The sequence below is a fragment of the Equus przewalskii genome, chromosome 1 (genome assembly GCF_037783145.1).
Source record: "Equus przewalskii isolate Varuska chromosome 1, EquPr2, whole genome shotgun sequence".
Taxonomy (NCBI): domain Eukaryota; kingdom Metazoa; phylum Chordata; class Mammalia; order Perissodactyla; family Equidae; genus Equus; species Equus przewalskii.
Genome location: NC_091831.1, coordinates 172,908,638 through 172,936,472, shown reverse-complemented (window position 1 = coordinate 172,936,472; position 27,835 = coordinate 172,908,638). Strand labels below are relative to the sequence as shown.

General features: G+C 38.1%; 1 protein-coding gene across 27 annotated transcripts in view; it reads right to left on the bottom strand.

Moving 5' to 3' along the window:
• MIPOL1 (mirror-image polydactyly 1) overlaps positions 1-14,143 on the bottom strand; it is a 302,383-nt gene extending 288,240 nt beyond the window's left edge. For 7 of the 27 annotated variants that reach the window (XM_070629257.1, XM_070629222.1, XM_070629163.1 and 4 more), the window contains exons 1-2: positions 13,659-14,097; positions 11,269-11,370 (exon numbers count right to left, since the gene is read on the bottom strand). The gene's annotated coding sequence lies outside the window, so the exon portion shown is untranslated. Of the gene's footprint in view, positions 1-11,268; positions 11,371-13,658 lie in introns of all 27 variants that reach the window. The other 20 variants (XM_070629096.1, XM_070629076.1, XM_070629107.1 and 17 more) reach the window with 11 other exon arrangements.
• Positions 14,144-27,835: the final 13,692 nt, after the last annotated feature.

Sequence of the window (27,835 nt, the reverse complement as noted above, 5' to 3'; positions counted from 1 at the left end):
ACTTATCTGTTCCTGCCAGTTAAGCACTCTGAAGGCCGGTGGCTCATATTTCTCATTGTTGTGCTTGACTGGTAACACTCAAGAAATGTGTTTTGAATTAATAAAAGCTCATTTTATAGATAAGACTCTAAGAGAGGTTAATTTACCAGGTTATAATCTCACAACTACTAAGTAGCAAAGCTATTCATTCATTAATTTATTCAGCAAGTACTTATTGTTCTGGGTTCTAGATTTTAGGACTAAAACCTAGACCTTCTGCCTCCTACTGCAGTGCTGTTTTCATAAAAGTAGAAAAAGAAATCTCACTTTTTTTTTTTTTTTTTTTTTTTTTTTTAAGTAATGAAGTTGCTCTCCTAGGACTACGGTGGGGAAGGAGAAACTCCTGTTAGAGAACTCACTACTGAACCAAAACTGCCTGTCCTGCTAGTTAAACATGAAGAGACCAGAGAACCTAGGGATCAAATTCCAAATCTTTTGGCTAAAAACAATTCAGCAACAAATCAAAAAATCTGGAATAATATAAAAATCAAAATTATTACATTTACTCAAAATCAAGACTAAAAAAGCTCTGTGATTTGCTAAACTGTATATCTGGAGCCTTTGATAAAGTAGAACAGTTTTATTTTCTTCTATGTAAATACCTTTTTTATTTTATTTAGATGTTCTCTAAATAATAATCAGTTAAGCACATAAAGCTATAGCAAGACAGTAACACTAAGAGAGAAACGAATTTTAAAACTACTAAGAACTTAAGTAAATTCTCTAACTTTAAAATGTTTCACCCAGGACATTTACCACTTTCAAGTAAAATTTCTTGGAGAGTTATTTCTCAGTGATAAGAACCAAAATGTGAAACTGGCACATTTGCAATCACACCGTAAAATAAAAACATTTTTTGTACAGAACTTATGGAATTCTAAGCACTTCCTGCTCCATAAAAAAGTGCAAAATCTAGTTATTTTCACAGCTTTCTCACTCACCTAATTTGACAGTAACTTTTTTAGCAATTCACCCTGACTGAGTGATCCAAAAAATTCACCTTAGTTTTCATGGGAAAAACACTTTTTGTAATATTTCCATTAGCTTCTTTAAATTTAATTTAAATTAATTATGATCACTGATACAACTAAAATAAAGAGGTTTTGGGACAAACACAAGTGACGCTTGGTAAGTATATAAATCAACTGAACTAGGAGGTGCAGAAGCATCTACAAGGGATCAATCCACTAGCCTGAGCATTATGCATACCACAGGTATCAGTCATTCTATTTACACCAAAGGGAATGCACAACTTTAGTTATTCTGGCAAATCATTAAGTGGAAGTCATTTAAGATAATCTCAACTATATATAGAAAATCTTTTTACATTTTTGGCCATAGGGTACTGACAAAGTAGAAGGATAGACCAACAGAAACTTAGCAACCCTATGAAAGAAACCAACTATAGACATTCCTCACAGGTGACTGGGACATATTTTTATACATAAGGAATAAAATTAGATTTTACATGTGGTTATATAACCAATAAGCCACTTATTTAACTGTATTAGTATCTGGGTTACTTAATTTAACTTTAGGATTATCTCACCAGACACATGCCCTGGTATGCTACGGAGCAATAACACTGGCATATAGCTCCATCTAGTGGAGAAACAGACGTTGCCAGAGCTTATGCTTCCGCCCTTTTAATTAATTTCACAGTAAACTTAACAAAACTGGTCTACATATAAATACACCTGAAAACGAAATTAACTACATTGAATAAATTCAGAGAACTGAACACATGAAGAGACTATAAAGTGTAAACTGGTCACGTCCTTGGAGAAATTCACCATCAGATTTGAATGGTGGGCACCTTCTGGCAACATTAAAAGGCAAGAAAACAGAGCCTCCCTTAGACTCGACAGAGGAACACAGCCCTACTCACATCTCCACTTTGGTCCAGGGGGACCCATTTCAGATTTCTGACCTGCAGAACTGTAAGATCCTGAACTTGTGTGACGTCACTAAATTTGTAGTGATCAGTTACAGCGATTACAGCAGCAACAGGAGACTAAGACACACGCCTCGTGAGTTTCCAGCTCTCACACCACCTACTATGTTCAGAGACATTTTCAGCTTCTCTTATGGAACAAATTTACAATAGAAGACGGATGACAGTCATGAACCAACTGGAAAGAAACTGAAGTCTCGATGATCAGAAGCCTGACAAGAGGCCTATCTCCACTCCCGCTGGAGGGGTTATTTCTGTTTGTTTTTTTTTTTTTTGAGGAAGATCAGCCCTGAGCTAACATCTGCTGCCAATCCTCCTCTTTTTGCTGAGGAAGACTGGCCCTGAGCTAACAGCCATGACCATCTTCCTCTACTTTAAATGTGGGATGCCTATCACAGCATGGCGTGCCAAGCTGTGCCATGTCCACACCCGGGATTTGAACTGGCAAACCTTGGACCGCCGAAGCGGACTGTGTGCAATTGACCGCTGCGCCACCGGGCCGGCCCCTGGAGGGGTTATTTCTCATACGACCCAGAAGAGAGTCCTAACCCAGCACAGCCATGTGTTAGCTGAAATGTAAAACACCTTCTGAACAGAGCTCCCTCTCACTCAGGTACTCCCTACAACTAGTTCAGGCTGACTACTGTGGAATCATAAAGTGAATATTTGGACAAGGTGCTTCCAGTTATTAACTCTGTAGCCTCTGGCAAATCATATATCAGGGGGATATCAAGGGGTTAATGGTCACTAAAATTTCAGATTAGACAAATAAAATTTCCAAAACAAAAATAGCTGCTAGGTTTTCATTTTATACAGTAAGGACTTAAAAAAATTGAAGCAACTATCTTCTATGATCTTGAAATAAAGAACATTTTAGCAGAGCATACCTTCAAAAAGGACAAGCCTTTAAATTGAATAACTGACTGTGTCAAAAAGCCAGGAGGATTCCAAGAAGACTCTAGTAGAAGTAGCATAATTTTTGAATCTCCCCAAATATCTCCATGCAGATAAAGCGAGTGACCAGGATAGCAAAACCAAACCCATAAACAAAACATCTACCACAAAAGTAGGTACCAAAACACAACACCAACAAGCATGAGATCCACATGACCTCAGAAACTGCGCAAGAAGAAGGAGATGGAAACAACTGGAGCAAAGCGCTTGCTCTCTGAGCGCCAGGAGCATCCCTAAGGCAGCAGGGACGCTCCCAGGAAGCCATGAGAGCGCAGAGGTGTTGGTCAGGTCTCAGGGAAGGCGCTGGAGCATCAAAGCCTTGGAACCTTCAGAACACTTGGACCCTGAGGAGACACTGGAAACAGTCTAAATTCAGTGGGAAAGGCACAACAGGCACAGGGACGGAGTGAAAGGGAAGTCCCCGTGAGAGCTGGGAAAGGGAAGGCCCGGGAGGTGACACAGCCAGGGGATCTCAGAAAGTAACTGACAATTTTTTAAACTTCTGAAAAACAACAAGAAACATTTTTCTAAATACTTACTTTTCAATCTTTTGACAACTCATTTAGAAGATTTCAAAGGGCTTAAAAATCATATTCCTTAGAACAAAAACAATGGTTACACTCTAACTATAATCACTGGGAAAAGTCAGAGGTGACCCAATATTAAGGACAAATGATGCTGAATTCTTGATTTTGTAGAAATCACAGACAACAGACAAAAATATTAGATACAAATTCAAAGCTCTGACCAAATGACCATATCCTATAGAAAATAGTCCGGAATACACTAAAACAAAAGTAGAAAGAAGCAAAAAAGATCACCCCTCACATAACCACCAAAATATAAAATACTCTTAAAATCTTAGTGCGTTCCCTTCATCATTTCTGTTTTCCAGATTTATATGTGTGTAATCAACGTCTACACATATTTGATTTTTTCACAATATTATATCACATGCATTTTTATTCAAATCACTTCAACGGTTGTTTAATATTCCACTGGATGGCAAGATCACATGGTGAACAGCACTAGAGGAAACATGTCTGGCAGCTTTTTAGAATCTCATTAACATCAATGTGGCAGTGTTGAAGAGAAGTCTAAATTTTTATCCACTGATAGGCAAATAATACAATCTTTTGTTTTTCAAAGTAATTAGTAAAATTAAGAATATATTTTAGAAGAAAAACTATTCCAAAAGACTTTGTGAGGATAATCATTTTCTTTAATTTTTCACGTATATTTATATGTAGACCAAACATGAGCTTCCAGAACCAACCAGCTACTAATCATCTAAGGAAATATTTTAAATGAGCTTTTAATTCTAAAATGGTAACAAACAAAAATATAGGCATTTTAAAGATGTGTAGGTAGATTTTAATTTAAACTAAGCTGAAAATTAATCACCTGCATGAAATAAAGGCAATAGGAATTAAGCCGCTGAAATCCTAACCCAAGTTTCTTACCAGTAAAGAATCACAAAGAAACTCAGTGAGTTTTTGTGTACGAACCTCCTAAGTTACAGTTCACTTACCCAAATGAATTAGAATAATCTTGCCCACTGTGCCAGCTCATGCCACTGAATCAAATGTTCTACTTTGGGACAGCATAAGCTACATCACACACTATCTGCAGCTCCCATGCTGGCAATAAGCTGTTTGACATAAATTAAGGAAATGGCTTCAATTCACATTAAATTTAAAAGATAACAAAAGTAATACAGTACTAATTAGTTTCCAGACATGCTGCTTAAAAATGAGGTCTGTCATACTTCAGAAAACACTTTATTAAAAAGAACGAATATAAACGTTTAAATTTTCTTCAGTTTATACGTATATCGTTGAGACTTAACGCAAAATAGCATTTCAACACCCAACTGCAAACAGGATCTATAAGAAATTACCATTCAAATTCCAAAAATTTTTCTAATTACATGATGAATACTTATATCCTTGTACCTTAACATAAAATTACATGATCTGAGGTCATACTTGATAAGACGTTACTTCCTAAAATCAAAACATTACTTACAATAAATAAATACATAAATAACAAAATGCACATTGTAGGGAAGGAAAAACTTCATCCTCTTTGGATCCCTGGCTGGGCCTTCTGGCAGCATCCTTCCATCTTTGGAGATGAGGATGCTCCTTTCAGTAGAAGGAGGGCACCTCTCACATGAAGCTCTTAGGACCCGCTCCAGGGGAGCAGGGGGAGGTCAGAGGGTCCAGCCTGCACCTGCTGTTTCTCAAATTCCTTCAGTTTAAAATATTCATCATGCCAAGGCGCCATACTATGGGGTAGCGTGTTCTGAACCCTGTCAACACAAAATGAAAATATGCTACAAATTACCCTTTCCTAACTCTATTTTATTTTATTTATATATATTATTTACGTATTTATTTATATTGTATTTAGGATTATAGAGCACAGTGAACAAATAATGCAAATACTAATCAAAAGTAAGCAGGACTGGCTATATAATATATATACTTCATTGACTGTTGACCAGCCTTGAGTTTTGGGGTTGAAAACTGGATATGCTTTTCAATACCCTTCAAAACTGAAATCATTGTGACGCTGTGTTCTAATCAGCAGCTAATATGGCTGGTTACGAAGACTGATGCTGATGCTGGCATATTCAATTCTTTTCTCTTTTTAAGAAGCCTATTTCTGTTTTCTCTCTCGAAACCTTTCAGGATATTTCTTCATTCTTAGTGTTGTGAAATTTCACAACCATGTGCCTATGTGTAGGCTTTTTTCCCCTTAATCTTGAGCATTCTTAGGAACAGAAACAGAATGCTGGACACGCAGTTTTTAATGGTTGGGGTTAGAGAATTTAGGATAATGTTTTGCTGTCATCTTTTTATTTATTTATGTTGCCTGAAAGAGTTTATAACGAGCACATATCGTTTTTGTAAAAATTATGCCATTAAAAAATAACAAGAATGCCCCACAATGTGCGTTAAAGTTTTCAATGTGCAAACAGATTCCACAATTCTACTTCTAGAAATCTGTGCTCCAGCAAAGGGTGCAAACATACACAAACAGGAATATCAATTGCAGTGCTGTTTATAGTATTTAAATTAGTAATTAAAAAATTAAACAAACTATGGTACATACACACTTTAAACACTACGCAGACATATATTGACATCAGAAGACGAATAAAATATTAAGGGACTGCCCTGGTGGGCTAGTGATTAAGCATGCCTGCTCTGCTTTGGTGGCCCAAGGTTTGCAGGTTCGGATCCTGGGCACAGACCTACACTCTAGTCATCAAGCCATGCTATGGCAGCATCCCACATACAAAATAGAGGAAGACTGGCACAGACGTTAGCTCAGGGACAATCTTCTTCAAGCAAAAACAGGCAGATTGGCAACGGATGTTAGCTCAGGGCCAATTTTCCTCACCAAAAGGAAAAAAAAAAAATTGAATTAGAAGGGGTAGTTTTAAAATTGTAAAGTATAACTTCTGTTATATTAAGAAAATTAGGGGCCAGCCCCATGGCCGAGTGGTTAAGTTCACACGTTCTGCTTTGGCAGCCCAGGGTTTTGCGGGTTTGGATCCCAGGTGCATGCTGAGGCAGCATCCCACATGGCACAACCAGAAGGACCACAACCACAACATACAACTATGTACTGAAGGGCTTTGAGGAGAAGAAGGAGGAAAAAAAAATTAAAAAGCAAACAAACCAAAAGGATATGTCTGGATACATATACACATGTAAGGAAATGCATAAAGAAAGGTCTGAAAGGATACATTCCAGGACGCATGCAGCCTCTACGGTAACCACTATAAGAATGGTAAAGTAGATGCAATTTCCAAAATAAAAAGTGAAATAATACAAAATAGGAATGGATGAAATGATCCAATTACCAAACACTCCAATTGAAAGACAATGATGTCCCAATTTAAAACTCTAGTTCTATGATGCACACATTAACCAAAAGAAGACTGACACAGCTATACCGAAATCAGAAAGAGGTCACAGATTGCAGAAGACTCAGGAAACTTAACTAAATACAACTTGAGACCTGGACTGGGTCCCAGAACAGAAAATGAACATTAGTGAAAAAACCAGTGATGTCTGATAAAGTGTATAGCTTAGTGAACAGTATTGCAACAACATTAATTTCTTAGTTTTGATAACTGTACTATGATCATGCGTTGTGTTAACATTAGACGTGAAGGTTTTACAGGAACTCCCTGTACTATTTTTCCAACTTTTTGGTAAGTAAAATTATTTCAAAATAGAAAGTTTAAAAAAACAGACTAGACTTTTTTTTTTTTTTTAAAGATTTTATTTTTTCCTTTTTCTCCCCAAAGCCCCCCGGTACATAGTTGTGTATTCTTCGTTGTGGGTTCCTCTAGTTGTGGCATGTGGGACGCTGCCTCAGCGTGGTCTGATGAGCAGTGCCATGTCCGCGCCCAGGATTCGAACCGACGAAACACTGGGCCGCCTGCAGCGGAGCGCGCGAACTTAACCACTCGGCCACGGGGCCAGCCCCAAAACAGACTAGACTTTAAAACAAAAAGCATTACTAAAGATAAAAAGGGACACTTCTTAATGGGCAAAATGGTTCAATTCATAGGAAGACAGACCAACTGTAAAATTATACACTTCTAATAATATGACCTCAAAATAAATCAAAAATTGACTTCTACTAGGGAGAAACAGAATCCAGAATTACGGAGAGAGATTTAACACACAGTAAACTGTCAGTAATGGTCAATCAAGCACACACACACGCGCACACACACACACACACACACACGCAAATCAGTAAGGAAAGAGATTTTAATAACAGCATTAACAAACTTCACCTCATAGACACACACTGTACCCATCAACTGCAGAATTCACATCGCACACACTCACACTCACACATTTTTTTTTAAAAAAAACAACCAAATACAAAGCAAGTACTTACAGGTTTCAAATGATTATTCAATTCAAAATATTTTGATGGTAGTTATATGGGTGTTAATTTTTTATCATCCATTAAACTGTTTACATATATGTTATATACTTTTCTTTACGTGTGTTACATTTCACAATAAAGTTATTAAAAAGTTAACTGATCTATGTCATTTATCTACGTACTTATTTGTTTTTACAGTTTTTCAAAACTTGTTCCACAGCAGCAAAATCCTCAAAATAAAACTATGAAGATGGGAAGGTGGTATGCTTCAACAGAAAATAAAACAAGATTCAGGATTAAGGTTCTAGTAAAATGATCCCTGTTGTATTCTAGTAGCTTCCAAAACCCATAAATCCAAGGATACTAAAGGCAATTCTCAAAATAATATTTATATATAATCAAATCACCCTAATGCAGATCTATGGATAAAAAAGAGTGGACTACCAGGCTATATACATCCCAAACAGAATAAAATCTAATTAAAAATGCCTCCAGGGGGGCTGGCCTTGTGGCCGAGTGGTTGGGTTCATGAGCTCTGCTTCAGCAGCTCAGGTTCACTGTTTCAGATCCTGGGCGCAGACCTATGCACCACTAGTTGGTCTATGCTGTGGCAGCATCCCACATACAAGAACTAGAATGACTTACAACTATGTACTAGGGCTTTGAGGAGGGAAAAAAAAAAAAAAAAAGAGGAAGATTGACAACAGATGTTACCTCAGGGCCAATCTTCCTCACCAAAAAAAGCCTTCAATCCTTCAATACAGACAATACCTGATACCATGCCAAACTCATGCCAACTGCCAAAAGCAGTTCTATGGTAAATTTGTTCCATTGGTCATCCATTTTAATGAAACCCAAACCAAACTCAACATCAAAGTAATCATCTCTTTATGTTGCCAGTTTTGAGAGAAAACAAATACCTAGCGATTAAGTTATAGTCAAAAGAAATACAGAATTTATAGATAAATGGTTATTTTATTTTTCAAAAAGTAAAAGTAACATATTCTCAAATATATTTAAGATGATAAAAACAGAACAAAGTTCTGTTCACAAAAACTACAATGGACTACCTCTTTTCTTAAAAATTTTCTGAAATTAATAAGAGCAGTTTATTAGTCATCTATTGCTGCCCAACAAGTGACCCCAAAACTCAGCAGCTTAAAACAACACGTCTGTTATCTCAGTTTCTGAGGGTTAGGAATCAGGTGATGCTTAGCCAGGCCCTCTGGCTCAGGGGCTCCCCCGAGGTTGTAATCGAGGTGTCAGCCAGGACTACAGTTATCTCCAGGTTACCTGGGACCAGATCTTCCAACTTCACTCAGTGGTTGTTGGCAGGATTCAGATCCTAGCGGGTTAGTGAACTGTGACCTTAGTTCTTTGCAGGCTGTTGGCCAAGGGCCACCCTCAATTCCTTGACAGGTGGGTCTTTCTATAGGTCAGCTCATAACATAGCAGCTGGCTTTATCAAAGGAGCAAGCAAGAGAGGGCAGCAAAAAGGAAGCCGTAGTCTTTGGTGACTTAATCTCAGAAGTGACATCCCACCACTTCTGCCATGTGCTACTAGAAGTCAGCCTCCAGGTTTAGTCTCCCCAAAGGGGAAGGATTACACAAGAGTGTGAATCCCAGGGTTACCTTAGAGGGTTCCTATCACAAAGAGCATAACAGAAAGTCACCGGAATAAAAGTCAGGAGAACTGGATTCTAGTAACTAGCTGACTAAATACAATCTCAAATTCTCAGTTTTCACTGAAAAAACTGAGAGGGTAGCCTAAATGACCTCTAGAGTCATTTAAATTCTAAATTCTGTCCTTCTCTACTGTATCTTTTGGAAAAGATTACCAAAGATTACAGATACTTGGTCAAAATGCCTCATTTTGCAAAACAAAGTCGAGTCCCAGGAAGGTTAACACAAACAGGCAGTGAGCTGCAACCATTCTGCTCTTACGCCCAGCGCTCTTCGCACTATAGCGCACTGCCTTTGCAGTCAATGCCCTAAAACAGCCCTATCCTCTCTTTATAGTAGTCTTAAAGTCCAACAAACTCAAAAGAAAGAGAATAATAATGCAGTGCTAACAACAGCAGCAGGAGTTGATTAATGTTGTGCATTATCTCTTTTTCTCCCATCAACCCTCCAGTTATCTCTGTAGGCGGCAGGTGCTTGTATGAAAGTGAGCTAGCCTCAGCCCATCCCCAGTCCCAGGTATCTGAACATATTAGTGATAAGATCATGTGCTGGAAGTAAAGAACAAAAGCAACAGATCATAGATCATAGCAGAGAAACACAGCCACCTTAAACGAAGCAAATCCGATTAAATATAACCTCAATGAAGTATCTAAAAATACAAACTGCAACAGAAAAGACAATGTTTGTCGCCACTGGAATCCTGCAAAACAGAGTTCCAGACCTCAACAAAAGCAATGCAATGCAGGCACTGTCCAGGGGAGTAGGTACTGTAGGAAGCTAATGACGACAACCGGACTGACAGATAGATCCTTATTAATACAGAAACATCAGTCAGGAGGTGGTACCATTAGACATTTGTACTACCTAGATACCCTATTGGCTACTGTATGAGATCAGGAGCCAAGGCGGGGGGGCGGGGGAGGGGCACCTGTCAGAGAATCCCCTCCACCAGCACATACCCTTTACCAGCCTTAATAATTTGTAATGACTCCAACTTTGATTCAAGAAGAGCAGAGAAAACACTGTATATGAGTACAATTGTTTTGTGTGGGAACTACAAAGTAGGAATGTATTTGTATTACTCAAAATATATGTATATATACACGTATATAAATGCATAACTGTATCTGAAATTTCTATATAGGAAAGACTTGGGGAGAGCAGTGGGTTGGTGGTGGAAGTTGGGCCTAGTGGTTTATCTTGCATAACAATCAAGTAAGACTGAAAAAAAACTCAATTATCCATACCCCAAGCCTCTCATTAGCAATATATATCTAAATATATACCTAAATTCACTTCTATAAACCACCTAAAAATAAGAAAGTTTTAGCTAAAAATGTTAACATAGGCTGAAAAAATATTCAAGGAAAGTTTTTGATGGTACTGAGCAAAAGGCAGAGGGCCCAAAGTAAGAGTAAACGAACCGGAGAGCCCAATGGGGCATACAAGGAAGAGAGGACTGACATCCTGGGCACGGGTGCCACAGTTGAGGTTCATGGCCGAAGCAACAGCCCAAACTTTATTTCCAACATTAGGAGTATACTCTATCAGGTAGATATAAATTTCAATCAAGCCATCCTAAGATGGAACAGCTCAAAAGACAATATCCATTTCAAAGTATTGCAAAAAATATTTTATGCTTCTTTATACTTTTTTACTCAAAGTATCCAGAACTGTCTGGATACTCATCCCTCTTTTCTTTTCTCACTTCTTACCTCTCTCTTGTTCCTCAGCTTTAAAGGGATGGGAGAAAGCAGGAACAAGAAGGACAGTTCCGAGAAGTCTCAAACAGGTCTCCAACTAGTCTTGAGGTAAAACTGATAAAAAGCAAAGAAAGTGGGTTTAGAGATTTGAAATTTAAACCCAAAACACTAGAGCACACTCTACTTAATACCACTACGTATTTATACTTCTCCATATAGCCCATGTCAGTTAATGACTTCACCACCACCAATGGGCAAAAGATTGAATGGTCATTTTTGAACAGTCATTTTTCAAGATAGCAGGGGTTAGCAAACTATGAAAAAAGAACGAACAAAAGAAAGGAAGGAGAGAGGAGGGAAGAAGGAAAGAAGGAAAGGAAGGAAGAAAATACAGTCGGCCCTCTGTTATCTGTGGTTCCCTTTCGGCAGATTCAACCAACACCCAGTGGAAAGGCCTACAACAGTCGCATCTGTACTGAACACGTACAGACTTTTTTTCTCATCATTATTCCCTAAAAAACACAGTATAACAACTATTTACATAATATTTATATTGTATTAGGTATTATAAGTAATCTAGGATGATCTAAAGTATATGGGAGCATGCATGTAGGTTATATGCAATTATTATGCTATTTTACACATGGGACTTGAGCATCCGCAGATTTTGGAATCCGCAGGGGTCCTGGAACCAATGCCTGGACACTGAGGGAGGACTGCACAACAGAGACTGTACACGGCCTGCAAAGCCTAAAACGCAGACACTCTCGCCTTCACACAGCACTGTCAACCGAAAACCTACAACGCAAGGAATGCCTATGTTTACTATCTGGCCCTTTACAGAAAATATGGTGACCCCTGCTATAGAGTCCACCCAAATGGCTAATAAACAGATGAAGAGGTGTTAAATATCCTTAGTTATTCAGGAAATTAGGGGAAAAACTCAATGTGCTATCACCATATACCCACCAGAATGGCTAAAATGAAAAAGACAAGGGTAAGTGTTGCAAGTCTTTGGAGGAGCCAGAATTCTAAAACACTGCTAACAAGAGTGTTAAGTGACACAACTAATTTGAAAAACGTTTTGGTACTGTATACCAGAAATACCAATCTGCATATCCTATAATATAGCCATTTCACTAGCAGATATACATCCAACAGAAATGTGCACACATCTTCACCAAAATACTTACAAAAATGTTCACAGAAGCCCTATTGGTAATAGCCCAAACTAGATCATTACTATGCAGCGTGAGTACAAACTACTGCTACATAAGTCGTATAAACTTCACAAACACAGTATTAAGCAAACATGAGACACACAGAACTATATACTGTCTGATTCCATTTATATAAAATCAATAATAGGTAAATTCAGATCATGTTAGAAATCGAGAAGTGGTTACCTCTGGAAAGGGAGCACAAAATGGGACTTCTGGGATGCAAATAATGCTCTTTCTTGATCTAGGGACCGGATACATGGGTATGCACATTTTGTGAAAATTCACTGAGCTGTACACTTATGATTGACAGGCTTTTCTGTATGTCTACTTTAAAAACTAACATACTAAAAGGATTCCTATAAACACTGCCTTTGAAGGAAAATTGTGTATATCTCCCATTCACTTTTTTAATTTGCCATCATTACCTCTTACCAATGAGCTATCTTAATTCCTATTACCTTATATAGAAAAGTCACCTTTGTTTTAATTTATATTCTTGGTATACACTTGCATAGGATACCCAAATGATCATATAACTATTTTAGGTTAGTTCCACACTCGATCCCAAGGAGAAACTCCGAAAAGCCACTAACTTGTGAGAGTATGTTAAAGTTACCTGGGGAAGAAAAAAAACCCTCCTAGAACTGGAGTTTTGTTTAGGCTTAGCTTTGACTACTACCACTGTGATTTAATCTGCATAAAACGTTCAAAGGAGCTTTTCAAAAAGCCTGTTCTTGTGGAAAGTTGTCTCTTTCCACCATCCTAATAACGCTGCTATCTTGTGTTTATCCAGTTCCTTCCATCCGTGGAGCTTAAAGTACTTCATAAGTACTGTCGGGGGGGGTGGCAACTTCTAGTTAGAAAATCTGCGGCCCAAGACATAGTGAACCAAAAGAATTCTAAGCGTGTTTTTCTACAGCATGGCTCAGCGTGCCGCCGAAACTTACACGTGTGAGAACTGAAATACAAGACGCTAAGTGACCCTCAAGGGCAGGGAGTCAATCACAGGTTGAGCCAGGACCTGAATCCTCTAACTCACCGAGACTTAAGGGAAAAACAAACAAACAAAAACCCACACCCTTGAATAAATGTCCAGCTGCTGAACTCTTGCAGTAGGAAACAGGGGAAGATGCCCAAATCATGGCCAGAAAGAGGACCTGACAACCCCACGACGCTGACCTTCGACCGCGCCCCATCACTCCCGGCCGCGCGGGGCCAGTATTCCCGGGGCGCAGAGTCCGCGCGGCCCTGCTCCAGCTCCTTCTCCTCCTCCCTCTCCTGGGAGGCTGCGGCCGGAAACTCCGGGCCGGGGTAAGCCCACCGCCGCTTTTCCGCGGGCGCCCGAGCCTCCCACCCACCCGTTTACCTGCGATGCGCCGGCCCCGCCCCGGGACCCGACTCTGCGCGCTCGCCCCGAGTTTCTCAGGCCCCACGCGCAGCCACCGCGTCAGCCAATCGCCGCTCGCTCGGGGCCTCCGGGGCCCGGGCTCACCCCGCCAGGTGCGCGCGTCCGCAAACGAGCAGGCGTGCGCGGCGGGGCGGGAGCCAGCCGCACGCGGCGCACGGGGCCCACGGGGAGCGGAGGCGGGGCGGGCGCGGCACGGGGCAGGCGGCGCGCACGGGGCATGCGCCTGCCGCGCCGCTCGGGCCGCGGGGCGGGGTCTGGGGCGAGCGAGCGAGTTGGAAGTCGTCGCAGGAGTTTGGAGAAGAAGGAAGGCGGTCCTTGACTAACGGGGCGGCTCTGGCAGGGCGGAGCGCTCAGCCGAGAGGAAGGGCGCGTGCTCCGAGAGCAAAATACGGTCTGGACGAGACCCAGTCTGCTTAGAGGAGGGAAAACGCGCGGTTAGGAACGCGTCTTGTGGCTCAGGGTTAGCGTCGTCGAGTCCCCGCGGAGCTGGCGGAATGGTGGTTTCCTGTGTTGTGTGGTTTGGGGTGAGAGGCAGAGCGGGGATGCGACCCGGGGGAGAGGACAGCGGGGCGTGTTGCGAAGTGATGGTTGCACGGGAAGGGCTGACGTTGCGCTCCAGCTGGATGAACAGAAAGCAATGCCTAGCTTCTGGCCCAAGAGCGAGAGTTTCAGACTGAAACTTGGAGGCGGTGACCTTTTTGACTTAAGTACTAGGAAGAGATCGGGATCTTTACTATATGGATTCTTTAAGACACAATGTTGAACGTTCCAGAATTAAACAAAAAAAAAAATTAAGTCCTCAATTCGTGGCCTCCGTGTTGAAACAAGAAAGGACTGGCATAGTTAACTGTGATGTCCTTGTTCCACAGATCAGTATTGCTTTTATAAATGTCACGTTAACTCCTTCAGACACCGAATATTTATTGAGCACATGCTATGTGCCAGGTACTGTTCTGGGTGTTGGATAATAAGCAATAATAACGGTTTTTTTGCACGTTCCCAGAGATTAGGCATAATATGAACTGTTGACAGTTCCCCAAGTTGATGGTTAAAGTTAATGAACTTACATTTAGTAAGTGAAAAAAAGGAGAGTGAAAAAAAAAAAGACGTGAAAAAATTGGATGTTAGTTGGAACAAAATAGATTATAATAGTCACAAAATTAGTTATTATACTGTAAACGGGCAGCGCTCTGAAGAGGTTTGTTACAGATTCAGCTTTGAAGTGCATTTTTTCTTCAGTCAAGATCTGAAGCAGATATTTATGGACAGGAGGTACCATAAAAATATATGAGACAAAAAGAAGAGTGGAATAGTTTTGTCAGAGTAGGGGAAGGGCAATCCAATCAGGAAGAATGATTTTGGAAAGGTTTAGAGCCAACTCAAATTCTGTGTAAAAGAAAGGAGGGAAAATTGCTTTTCTTATCGAAGAATAGCAGGACATAAGGGGGGATGGTGACCACTACATTGAGATAATTCAAACCAAATAATAAATTCATAGGTTAAATTTGGAGAAAGTCATTATACTATTTTCCTGTGGATAGACATACATTAACTCTAGTTGTTTAAAGCTCATTATCTGGGTGCTGAGAGTCTCCAGGGTAAAGAGAAAACCTGTGTTTTCTTTCCTTTCAGTAACCTGTTTTTTTTCTTCCACCTTTTTTACTCAACAAGCTCAAACATTAGGCTTTTTCTCCCTGGTCCTTCTTCCACCTTTCCTGAAGTATTTCTTTAATGCCCTTTACCAGAAATTTTCAGACCACAACAGCTGATTTTTTTCCAGCCCCCATCCACCACCACCATCGCTCACATACACATTTCTTCCTTCTCTGTCCTGCTAACAGTTGCTAGTCTACAAGAAGTGAAAGAGACGGGTTAGAGCTTTCTTTCCTCTTAAGCGAATTATCAAAAATGTTGTCTATGCCCTCATCCCTCATATAAGTTGGGCTTTGACAGAAATACGGATAAAGAATGAGAGGGAAAAGAAAATGAACCCCTTTTCATTACAGGGAGCAAAAGAATGTAAGATGGTGAATGCTCTCATGTCTACATATAGTGTTAGCCTCGCACAGTGTGCCTGCCGCTCCAATTAGTTCTAGAAATAAAGTAATGAAGAAAAGTTATGCATATAAGTAGCTGAGAATGCCATGTGTATTAGTTGGGGTTCTCCAGAGAAACAGAAACAACGAGATCTATATATAAACAGAGATTTTTATTCTAAGGGGTGTCTTGTTTTAATTTGCAATTCCCTGGTGACATATGATGTTGAGCATCTTTTCATATGCTTATTTGTCTCTGTATATCTTCATTGATATGACGTCTGTTCAGATCTTTGCCTATTTTTTACTTTTGGTCCATAATTGGGTTGTTTGTGTTCTTATTATTGAGTTTTAAGATTTCTTGGTATTTTGGGGATACATATCCTTTATTGGATATGTGTTTTGCAGTTATTGTCTCCAAGTCTGTGGCTAGTCTTTTCATTTTCTTAATAGTGTCTTTAAAAGAGCAGAAATTTTTAGTATTAATCAAGTCGAACTTCGCAATTGTTTCCTTCATGGATAGTACTTTTGATGCATCTAAAAAGTCATCACCAAATCTAGAGTCACCTAGATTTTCCCCTATGTTATTTTATAGCAGATTAATCTTGCTGCATTTTACGTTTAGGTCTGTGATCCATTTTGAGTTAATTTTTGTGTAAGGTATACAGTAAGTGCCTAGATTTATTTTTTGCACGTGGATGTCCAGTTATTATAGCACCATCTGATGAAAAGACTGTCCTTTCTCCATTGAATTGCCTTTGCTCCTTTGTCAAAGATCACTTGACTATATTTGTGTGGGGTCTGTATCTGGGCTTTTATTCTGTTTAGCTCTCCTTTCACCAGTACCACACTGTCTTGATTATTATAGCTTTATAATAAGTCTTAAAGTTGGGTAGTGTCAGTCCTCTGACTTTGTTCTTCTCCTTCAACATTGTGTTGGCTATTTGGTCTTTTGCCTCTCCGTATAAACTTTAGAATCAGTATATCAATATCATCAAAATAAAACCTTGCTTTGATTTTGATTGGGAGTGCATTGAATCTATAGATCAAGTTGGGAAGAATTGATATCTTGACAATATTGAGGCTTCTTTTCCATATACATGCAATATCTCTCCATTTATTTACATCTTCTTTGATATTTTTCATCAGAGTTTTGTAGTTTTCCTCATATAGCTCTTGTCCATATTTAGTTAGAGTTATACCTAAGTATTTTGGGGGCACGGGTCTAATGTAAATGGTATTGTATTTTTAATTTCAGATTCCAGTGGTTCATTGCTGGTATATAGGGAAGCAGTTGACTTTGTACATTAACCTTGTCTCCTGCAACTTTGCTATAATCACTTATTAATTCCAGGAGGAGGTTTTCTTGTTGATTTTTTTTTTTTGGATTTTCTTTATAAACAATCGTGATCTGTGGACAAATACATTTTATTTCTTCCTTCTCAATCTGTATACTTTCATGATTCATTTTCAGTTATCATATATGTAATTTTCTTAAAAATCAAGCTCATTTCTCTCCTGATCTCAGTGTCCATTCCTCTGTCCTCCACTATTCTCTTTCTTATGCATCTAATAGCAGAACTTCAAAATACGTAAAGCAAAATGTGTTACAATTGCAGAGATAAATCCACAATTAATATAAAAGTATAGTCAGAGATTTCAAACTCAACTCAATGATTGATGGAACAAGCAAACAGAAAATTAGTAGGGATATATAAGAGTTGAACAACAGTATCGACTGAATTACCTAATTGACATTTATAGAACACTCCACCTATCAAGAACAGAATACAAATTCTTTTCATATCTGCATGGAGTACTTACCAAGGCAGACCATAATCTACACAATAAAACAAATATAAATTCATTTAACAGGATTCCAATCCAGAGCGACATCAGCAAGATGGCAGAATAGGCAGCCCTGTACCCTCCTTCTCCCATGGAGACACAAATTTAACAACAATATATGGACCAATTGTTTTTGTGAGAAATCCGGAAACCAGTTAAATAGTTCTTGTACTACTTACTTGCACTTGTACCCAAGCCGAGTGTGAAACCAGCTGCCTCAAAGCCCAGTAGGAAAATTCAAGGCACTCGCTTGCAAGTGACCCACTCCCCAGCATGATGTGATTAGGAGGAAACCCTCAAATCCCAACTTCTCCCTGGGAAGAGAAAGAAGTGGAATATGTGTCCAATGTTCTGACTTTTCAGGGGTTTTCCTGAGGGACTGGTTTCTGTCTTCCCTGAATCTAAGCACTGACGGGAACAGGTGGCCCCTTTGCTGCTGAGAACAAAGGCGATCAATGTGCACCAGAGTCCACACTACCCACAGACAACAAGGTGGGGGTCCAGTACCACTGCAGGATGTCCTGTGGGACCATGACAGGACACTACTTACTACAGGACCACAGCAGCCGCAGCGTTGCCTACAGATGCCAGGGGGAGATCCTGGGTAGAAACTGGCAAGCCTGTTCACTTGTTAGATTACAGGCACAAGCCCAAAGAGGTCACATCTCTAGATAAGGCTTAAGAGGTGTTCAGAATCTTTAGCTGGACTCATTGGAGAAAGTCCTCACTATACAAAACCAGACCACAAAAAGTGGGAGAGGTAGCTGATTTTTCAAATGCTGAAGTCCCAACAGAAGATAAGACATACAAAGAAAGAGGGAAACCTGGCCCATTGAAGAGAACATATTAAGTCCCCTGATACCTACCCTAAAGAAATGGAGATATATGAATTACCAAAGAATTCAAAATAACCATCATATGGATGCTCAATGAATTAAAAGAGAACACAGATAAACAACTAACAAAATCAGGGAAACAATGCGTTAACAAATGGCAACATTAGCAAAGAGATAAAAACTATGAAGAAGACCCAAACAGAAATCCTGAAACTGAAGAATACAATAACTGAATTGAAAAATTCACTAGAGGAACTAAACATCAGACTTGACCAGAGAGAAGAAAGAATCAGTAAACTTGAAGACCGGACTTTCAAAATTACTGAGGCAGAGGAGCAAAAAGAAAAAAGAATGAAAAGAAAAAATGAAGAGGCTAAGGGACATCACATGGAACAACATACAGGTTATGAGAGTCCAAGAAGGAGAAGAAAAAGAGAGAGGGGCAGAGAGCCTATTTCAAGAAATAATGACTGCACACCCACCAAATCCAAGAAGAGAAGTGGACATACAAATTCAAGAGGCTCAAAGAACTCACCTAGAATAAATGTAGAGCCCTACACCAAGATGCATCATAATCAAACTATCAAAGTCAGAAAGAGAGAATCTTGAAAGCAGCAAGACAAAAGCAACTTGTCATGTACAAAGGAGCTCCTATTAGATTATCACCAGATTTCTCAACTGAAACCTTGCAGGCTACAAGGGAGTGGAATGATATTCAAAGTAGTGAAAGAAAAAACTGCTGATTAAGAGCACTATATTCTGTAAAACTGTCCTTCAGTAAGAAAGGAGAAATTAAGACTTTCCCAGGTAAATAAAAAGCTGAAGTATTTCATCACCACTAGACTTGTCCTACAAGAAATGCTAGCAGGAACTCATCAAGTTGAAGAGAAAGTATGATAAACAGGAACATAAAACCCTATGAAAATATAAAGTTCCCTGGTAAAAGTAAATATGTAGACAAATACAGAATCCTGTACTATTGTAATGTAGGTGCGTAAATTAGTTTCAAATGTGGTATAGAATTTAAAAAAACACAAGCATAAACATTAATTACAAATCTATGTTAATGGATATGCAGTACAAGAAGTAATTTGTGTCATCAGTAGCATAAAGGGTGGACAGAGATGTAAAGGAATAGAGTTTTCATATGTGATTGAACTTAAGTTGTTAACAGGTTAAAATAGATTATTATAGCTTTAAGATACTTTATGTAATTGCAATAGTAACCACAAAGAAAATATATAGAGAATACACAATAGGAAATGAGAAGGGAATCAAAACATGTCACTATAAAAATCAGTGAAACACAAAAAATGACAACAACAAAGGAAAGGATGGGGAAAAAAGCTACAAGATATATAGGAAGCAATTAACAAAATGGCAATAGTAAGTCCTTCCCTACCAGTAATTACTTTAAGTGTGAATGCATTAAATTCCCCAATTGGAATACATGGATTGGCTGAATGGATGAGAAAACAAGGTCCAGCTATATGCTACCTACAAAAGACTCACTTTAGATTTAAGGAAACACATAGGTTAAAAGTGAAAGGATGGGAAAAGATATTCTATGCAAACAGGAACCTAAAGAGAGCGGATAGCCATACTTACATCAAATAAAAGAGACTTTAAGACAAACTCTGTCACAAGAGACAAAGAAGGACTTTATATAATGATAAAAGGCTCAATTTACCAGCAAGATATAACAATTATAAATATGATGAACCTAGCATTAAAACTACCAAAGATATATGAAGCAAACATTGACAGAACTAAGGAAGAAATAGATTGTGATACAATAATAGGAGACTTTAATATCCAACTTTCAATTATGGATAGAACAAGAGAGGATCAATAAAGAAACAAAAGAACAACACTATAGATCAATTTGACCTAACAGACATAAAAAGAACGCTAAACCCAATAGTAGCAGAATACACATTCTTCTCAAGCATACATGGAACATTCTCCAAGATATGTTGGGCCTCAAAACAAGGGAGAACAAATTTAAAAAGATTGAAATAAAGTATCTTCTCTGACCACAATGAAATGAAACTAGAAATCAATAGCAGAAGGAAAATAGGAAAATCCACAAATATATGGAAATTAAACAACTCGTTCTTAAACAACCAATAGATCAAAGAACAAATCACAAGTGAATTTAGAACATATCTGGAGACAAATGAAAATAAAAACACAACATATCATAAATATGTGATGCAGCAAAAGGAATACTAAGGGGGGAATTTATGGCAGTAAAACTTATGTTAAAAGGAAGAAAGACTTCAAGTCAATAACCTAACTTTGCATCTCAGGGAACTAGGAAAAGAACAAATTAAACCCACAGTTAGAAGAAGGGAGGAAATAATAAAGATTAGAGCAGAGATAAAAGACATAGAGAAGAGGAAAACAACGGGAAAAAAATCAGTGAAATCAAAAATTGTTTTTTTAAAAGATCAACAAAATTGACAGAGCCTTAGCTAGACTAAGAAAAAAAAGAAGACTCAAATAATTAAAATTGGAAATAAAAGAGGATACATTACCACTGATGTCACAGAATTAAAAAGGATCATAAGAGACTATTATGAGCAATTATGTGCCAACAAATTGGATAACCTGGAAGAAACTGATAAATTCCTAGAAACATACAACCTACCAAGATTGAATCATGAAGAAATAAAAAATCTCTATAGGACAGACCTATAACTAGAAAGGCGATTGAAGCCATAATCAAAAACCTCCCAACAGGGGCTGGCCCCATGGCCTAGTGGTTAAGTTTGGCATGCTCTGCTTTGGTGGCCTGGGTTTGCTTTCTGAGCATAGATCTATACTACGCCTTGGTGGCCATGCTGTGGCAGTTACCCACATACAAAATAGAGGAAGATTGGCACAGATGATAGCTTAGTGTGAATCTTCCTCAAGCAAAAAGAAGAAGATTAGCAACAGATGTTAGCTCAGGGCAAATCTTCCTCAGTAAAAAAATAAACAAACAAACAAAAACTTCCCAACAAAGAGAAGTCCAGGTCCAGATGGCTTCATTGGAAGATTCAACTAGATATTTAAATAACATCAATCCTCCTCAAACTCTTCCAAAGAATTGAAGAGGAAAGACCATTTTCAAACTTATTCAATGAGGCCAGCATACTCTGATCCCAAAACCAGACAAAGACACAAAATGAATGCTACAGACTAATATCCCTGATGAATATTGATGAAAAAAATCCTCAACAGAATACTAGCAAATTGAATTCAACAACATATTAAAATGATTATAAACCATGACCAAGTGGAGTTTTTACCTGGAATGGAAGGATTGTTCAACATATGAAAATCAACTGATATAACACACCACATTAACAAACCAATGGACAAAAACCACATGATCATCTCCACTGATAGAGAGAAAGCATTTGACAAAAACACTCTTTCATGATTGGAAAAAAACAAAAACAAAAACAAAACAAAACCCAACACTCAACAAACTAAGAATAGACGTAAACTATCTTAACATAATAAAACCTCATATGAAAAGCCCACAGTAAACATGATACTCAGTTACAAAAGACTGAAAGCTTTTCTTCTAAGATCAGGAACAAGGCAAGGATGCCCTCTCTCATTTCTGTTTGACATAGTACTGGGAATCCTAGCCAGACCAATCAGACATGAAAAACTAATAAAGGTATCCAAATTGCAAACAAAGTAGAATTATCCCTGTTCACTGATGGCATTATCTTATATGTAGAAAATTCTAAAGATCCCACAATAAAACTATTACAACTAATAAACAACTAAAGCAAAGTTTCAGGAAACAAAGTCAACACAGAAATCAACTGTGTTTGTATACAGTAACAATGACCAAGCCAAAAAGGAAATTAAGAAAACCATCCCATTTATTATAGCATCAAAAAGGATAAAATATTTAGCAACAAACTTAGGAGGTAAAAGACCTGTACACTGAAAACTATAAAACGTCGATAAAAGAAATCAAAGAAGATACAAATAAATGGAAGGACATCTCATGTTTGTGAATTGGAAGACAGTATTGTTACAATGTCCATACTACCCAAAGTAATCTACAGACTCAATGCAACTCCTTTCAAAATCCCAATGGCATTTCTTTCAGAAATAGAAAAAAAAGTACTAAAATTCATATGGAACCACAGAAGACCCCAAATAGCCAAAGCAATCTTGAGAAAGAAGAATAGAGTGGAGGCCTCACACTTCCTGATTTCAAAACATACTACAAGACAACAGTAATCAAGTAGCATTTTCTGTGTCTCTTCACATAGTCTTCCCACTGTGAATGTCTGTCTCTGTGTCCAAATTTTCCCTTTTTTATAAGGATACAATCATGTTGGATTAGGGTCACCCTAATGACCTCATTTTAATTTGATTACTTTGTAAAAGACCCTATTTCAAAATAAGGTCATATTCTGAGATACTGGGGGCTAGGACTCAAACATGTCTTTTTTGGGGGGACACAGCTCAATCCATAACAATACCTTGAGAAAGATGAAAATGAAAGCACAACATACCAAAAGTTATGAGATGCGTCAAGATCAGTGCTAAGAGGGAAATTCGTAGCTGTAGATGACTTTATTAAAAAAGAAATCTCAAATCAGCAACTTAACTTTACATCTTAAGGAACCTGAAAAAGGAGAGCAATCTAAACCAAAAACCAGCAGAAGAAGGAAATAATAAATATTACAGCAGAGATCAATGAAGTGAACAATAGGAAAAAAAATACTATCAACTAAATCAAAAGCTGGTTTTTTTGAATATATTAAAAAATTCCTGGGGCTGGCCCTGACTTGTAGTGGTTAAGTTCATGTGCCCCCCTTCGGTAGCCCAGGGTTTGTCAGTTCAGATCCTGGGTGTGGACCTACACATCGCTCATCGAGCCATGCTGTGGCCTCATCCCACATAGAAGAACTAGAAGGACTTAAACTAGGATATACAACCATGAACTGGGACTTTGGGGAGGAAAAAAAGAGGAAGATTGGCAACAGTTGTTAGCTCAGGGCCAATCTTCCTCACCAAAAAGCATACCTTAAAAAAATTTCCCAAAACTTTAGCGAGATTGACTAAGAAAAAAGAGATGTAAATAAAATCTGAAATGAAAGTGGGGACATTACTACCAACCTTACAGGAATTAAGAGAATTTTAAGAGAATCTTATGAACAGGCATGTGTGAACAAATTAAATAATTTAGATGAAATGGACAAATTCCTAGAAACACACACATTACCAAAAATTACTCTAGAAGAAATAGAAAATCTCAAGAGATCAATAACTAGTAAAGAGATTGACTTGTTATTAAAAACATCCCAATAAAACCAATGACTTCACTGGTGAATTATAACATTTAAAGAAGAATTAACAATAATTCTACTCAAACTTTTTCAAAAAATAGAAAGGGAGGAAATACTTCCTAATACATTCTATGAGACTAGCATTACCCTGATACTAAAGCCAGACAAAGATATCACAAGAAAACTACAGACCAATATCCCTTATGATGCAAAAATCCTCAACAGTATACTAGCAAACGAAATTCAAAAGCACATTAAAAGCATTAAATATCACGAACAAGTGGGATTTATCCCAAGAATACAAGGATGATTCAAAGTAAGAGACTCAATCCAAGTAATACATCATTTATATAACAAAGGAAAAATACCTACATGGTCATCTCAGATGTGGAAAAAGCCTTTGACAAAATTCAACCTCCTTTCATGATTAAAACACTCAGCAAAATAGGAGTAGAAGGGAACTTCCTTAATATGATAAAAAGCATTTGTGAAAAATCCACAGGTAACATCACAGTCAACAATGAGAGACTGAAAGCTTTCCCCCTAAGGTCAGGAGCAAGACAAGGATGCCTGATTTCATCACTGCTGCTCAGCATTGTACTGGAAGTTCTAGAGAGAGCAATTATGCAAAAAGAAATAAAAGACCCCACATTGGAAGGGAAGAAGTAAAACTATCCCTATTTGCAATGACATGATTCTATATGGAGAAAACCCCAAAGAATCCACCAAAAAATTAATACATGAATTCAGCAGGGTTGCAGTTGACAATATTAATATACAAAAATCAATTGTGTTTCTATACACCAGCAATGAATAATCTGAAAAGGAAATTAAGAAAGCAATTCATTTACTAAAACATCCAAAAGAATAAAATATGTAGAAATAAGTTTAACCAAGGAGGTGAAAGATTTATACATTAAAAACTATAAAACAATGCTAAAAGAAATTAAAGACGTAAGTAAATGGAAAGGTGTCCCCTATTCATGGATTAGAAGACTTAATATTGTTAACATGGCACTACTCTCCAAAGTGACCTACAGATTAAGTGCAATCCCTATAAAAATTCCAATGGCCCTTCTTGCATAAATCAACAAGCTGATCCTCAAGTTCATATGGAATTACAAGGGGCCCCAAATAGCCAAGACAATTTTGTAAAAGAAAAACAAAGTTGGAGGATTCATGTGTTCTGATTTCAAAACTTACTACGAAGCTACATTAATCAAAGTAGTGAGGTACAGGCATAAGTGTAGACATAAAGACAATGGAAAAAATAGAGAACACAGAAAGAAACCCAGAGATCCACGGCCAATTGATTTTCGACAAGGGTGCCAAGACCATTCAATGGGGAAAGAATAGTCTCTTCAACAAATGGTGCTGGGACATCTGGATAACCATATGCAAAAGAATGAATTTGTATGCCTACTTCACTCTGTGTAAAAAAATTAACTCAAAATTGATCAATGACCTAAATAAAGAGCTAAAACTATAAAACTATTACAAGAAAATATAGGAGTAAATCTTCATTACATTGGATTTGGCAGTGGATTCTTAGTTTGACACCAAAAGTATGAGCAACAAAAGAACAAATAGATGAATCAGACTTCATCAAAATAAAAAATTTTTGTGCGTCAAAGGATATTATCAAGAAAGTAAAGACATCTCACAGAATGGGAGAAACATTTGCAAATCATATAACTGATAAGAGTTGAATATGCAGAATATAGAAAGGAATCTTACAACTCAATAACAAAAAGTCAAACAGCCCAATTAAAAGATGAGCAAAGGACTTGAATAGATATTTTTCCAAAGAATATATACAAATGGCCAACAAGCACATGAAAAGATGTCCAACTTCATTGGTCATTGAGGAAATGCAAATCAAAGCCACAATGTGATACCACTTCACATCCTCACACCGACTAGGATGGCTTTAATAAAAAAAAATGGAAAATAACACATTTTGGGAGGAATGTGGAGGAGTAGGAAGGCTTGCACATTGCTGTGGAAATGTAAAATGGTACAGCCACTGTGGAAAACAGTTGATAGTTCCTCAAAAAGTTAAACTTAGAATTACTACATGACTTGGTAATTCCACTCCTATGTCTATACCCAAGAGAAATGAAAATATATGTTCACATGGAAACTAGTACATAAATGTTTATAGCAGCATGATTCGTAATAGCCTAAAGGTGGAAACAATCCAAATGTCTATCAGCAAGTGAATGAATAAACAAATTGTGGAACATACAATGGAATATTATTCAGCCATAAAAAGGAATGAAGTACTGATACATCCTACAACTGAAATTAAAGTGAGACCATAAAAACAACATAGCTGGTGATTCAGAAAGAGTCTCCTAAATTATACTTAATTGGGTTCAAATAATACCTCAGTCAAATACTCAATGTGACTTCAGGCAAGTTACTTAACCTCTGTGCCAGTTACCCCATTTGTAAGATGAGGACAAGAATCTCTCTGTAATAGGGATATTGTGAATGAGATAATGGGTTACAAAATGCTTAGCCCGGAGCCTGGCATGAGGTAAGCATTAAATGAATGTTGTAATTATTATAATTTGCTAGGAAGGCTTAATATGGCCTGAAGGTTGCAGATTGCTCTTCACTTTTCTAGAAGCTTCCTGATTTCCCCCTCCCCTATTCTCTTTTAATGCGTTCTTTCCAATCCACTGTGAACCAAGGTGCTAGTTATCCACCCTACCAACCTTTTTAGAAATGGGTCTAAAATTAGTTCAAAGTGAAGGCCTGGGAAGCTCCTAGGAGGAAAGTGTGTGGATTTCTGCATCTTGACTGCTCAGAGGCCTTAATTCCTCGATTCCCAGGTATGTCCCAAATAACAGAACTCTGTCACATAAATGTCTCTAAGTGTTGTTCCTATGATATCACAATAAAATATTGAAAAAGTTTTCTGAGTACAGATCTTCCTCATCTTACAATGGGTTACGTGCTGATAAACCCATCATAAGTTGAAAATATCGCTAAGTCGAAAATGCATTTAATACACCTAGCCTACTGAACATCATAGCTTGGCCTAGCCTACCTTAAATGTGCTCAGGACACTTTCCTTAGCCTACAATTGCACAAAATCATCTAATACAAAGCTTATTTTATAGTAAAGTGCTGAATAGCTCAAGTAATTTATTGAAGACTATACTGAGAGTGAAAAAAAGAATGGTTGGATGGGTACAGAACGGTTGTAAGGGTATGGGTTGTTTGCTCTCTTGACCCCAGGGCTGACTGGCAGCTGCAGCTCTCTTCTGCTGCCCCGCATCACAAGAGAGCATCGTACCACATATCACTAGCTTGGGAAAACGTCAAAATTCAAAATCCAAAGTGCGGTTTCTACTCAATACATATCCCTTTCACACCATTGTAAAATCAGAAACTCATAAGTCAAACGGTTGTAAGTTGAGACCATCTGTAATTATTTTGCTCACGCTGCCCAGTAAAGTCCCTAGGAATTTAGAAATGCTCTATTAGGTGATAGGATAATCTAATGTACCAGAACCAGGATCTGTCCTAAATAATAACATAATGCCTTGGTATTTCTAAGCCACAGAGATATTAGAGCAGTAATACACAGGCCCATAGCTTTTAAAGCACATAAGAGTCCGACACTTGAAAAAGCATTTGTTTAATATGTCTAATACGTCTGCATAAGAATATTATAAGTAATAGGCCTTTTGAATAGTCCAAGAGTTATGATCTCTTCTCTTGGTCAAGATCATAATCTGGTGTCCCTCGACCACTCTTCTCAGCTTCCCACCCTATTCCATGGATGGGCTCCAAATGCTGCATTGGTACGTCTGTGTGTGTGTAGAGAGTGTGTTTTGACATCTAAAGAAAAGAACCTCTGGGCCTACGATGGTTACGTATCTTTCAGTGAATGGTATTTTAAAAT